This window comes from Galeopterus variegatus, unplaced genomic scaffold (assembly GCF_000696425.1).
Source record: "Galeopterus variegatus unplaced genomic scaffold, G_variegatus-3.0.2 Scaffold1971, whole genome shotgun sequence".
In the NCBI taxonomy this organism is placed as follows: Eukaryota; Metazoa; Chordata; class Mammalia; order Dermoptera; family Cynocephalidae; genus Galeopterus; species Galeopterus variegatus.
This window is the reverse complement of record NW_007728082.1, coordinates 11,967-14,080: the sequence shown is the minus strand read 5'-3', so window position 1 is coordinate 14,080 and position 2,114 is coordinate 11,967.

The following is a 2,114-nucleotide window of genomic DNA, read 5'->3' as shown; positions in this document are numbered from 1 at the left end:
CTTTTTCTGTTATTTCTTTATTAGAAATAGAAACACTAGTGATTTTTGTATGTTGGCTTTGTGTCCAGCAACTTTTCTGAAATTGTTTCTCAGCTCTAAAATTTTTTAAATACAGTCTTTAGGTNAATTTGAAGTCAGGTAGTGTAATGCCTCCAGCTTTATTTTGTTTTGCTCAGGATTGCATTTACTATTCAGGGTCTTTTGTTGTTCCATATGAATGTTAGGATTGTTTTTTTCTATTTCCGTGAAGAATGTCATTGGTATTTTGATGGGGATTGCACTGAGTCTGTAGATTGTTTGAGTAGTATGGACATTTTCACAATGTTAATTCTTCCAATCCAAGAGTATGGAATGTCTTTCTATGTTTTTGTGTTCTCTTTCATTTCTTTCAGCAGTGATTTGTAGTTACTGTAGAGATATTTCACCTTCTTGGTTAAATTGATTCCTAGGTGGTTTTGTTTTTTGGTTACTGTGATAAATGGGATTGCTTTCTTGCTTTCTTTTTCTATTATTTCTTTATTAGAAATAGAAACACTAGTGATTTTTGTATGTTGGCTTTGTATCCAGCAACTTTTCTGAAATTGTTTCTCAGCTCTAAAATTTTTTAAATACAGTCTTTAGGTNTTCTTTCAGCAGTGATTTGTAGTTACTGTAGAGATATTTCACCTTCTTGGTTAAATTGATTCCTAGGTGGTTTTGTTTTTTGGTTACTGTGATAAATGGGATTGCTTTCTTGCTTTCTTTTTCTGTTATTTCTTTATTAGAAATAGAAACACTAGTGATTTTTGTATGTTGGCTTTGTATCCAGCAACTTTTCTGAAATTGTTTCTCAGCTCTAAAATTTTTTAAATACAGTCTTTAGGTTGTTCTATATATAGGATCATGTCATCTGCAAACACAGACAGTTTGACTTCATCTTTTCCAGTCTGGAGGCACTTTATTTCTTTCCCTTACTTGATAGCTCTGGCTAGTACCTCCAATGCTATGTTAAATAGGAGTGGTGAGAGTGGGCATCCTTGTCTTGTTCCTGTTCTTAAGGAAAAAGCTTTCAGCCTTTCCCCATTCAGAATGTTATTGGCCATGGGTTTGTCATATACTGCTTTCACTGTGTTGAAATATTTTCCTCCTATACCTAATTTCCTGAGTTTTTATCATGAGGGATGTTGAATTTTGTCAAATGGGTTTTCTGCATCTATTGAGATAATCCTGTGGTTTGTGTATTTGATTTTGTTGATGGGGTGTATCACATTTATCAACTCGCTTATGTTGAACTACACTTGCATCCTTGCGATGAATCCCACTTGATCGTGTTGTGTAATTTTTTTGATGTGTTGCTGTATTCTGTTTGCTAATATGTTGTTAAGGATTTTTGTGTCCATGCTCATCAGTAATATCAGCCTGTAGTTTCCTTATTTTCTTGTATCTTCGCCTGATTTTGGTGTCAGGGTGATGCTGACCTCAAAGAATAAGTCAGGGAGAATGGCCTCTGTTTCAATTTTTTGGAATAGTTTGAAGAGAATTGGTATTAATTCCTCTTTGAAGGTTTGGTAGAATTCAGGAATAAAGCCATCTGGGCCCGGGCTTTTCTTTGTTGGGAGACTGCTTCAATCTTGTCGCTTTGTATTGGTCTGTTCAGGTTTTCTATTTCTTCTTGGTTCACTCTCAGTAGTTTGTATGTTTCCACAAATTTATCCATTTCCTCCAGGTTTTCAAATTTGTTGGTGTATAATTATTTATAATGGTCTCTAATGATTCTTCATATTTCTGTGATATTGGTTGTAACATCTCCTTTTCGTTTCTCATTTTTGTTATTTAGGTCTTTTTTTAGTTAGCATAGCTAATGTTTTGTCTATTTTGTTCATTTTTTCAAAAAACCAACTATTTGTTTCATTGATTTTGTATCATTCTGGGTTCTCTATTTCATTTAGTTCTGCTCTAATCTTAATAATTTCTTTCCATCCACTATTTTGGGGATCAGATTGTTCTTGTTTTTCTAGTCCTTTGAAGTGTAGCATTAGATTTATTTGAAATCTTTCTATTCTTTTTGATATATAAACACTTATTGCAATAAACTTCCATCTTAGAACTACTTTTGCAGTATCCCACAGGTTTTC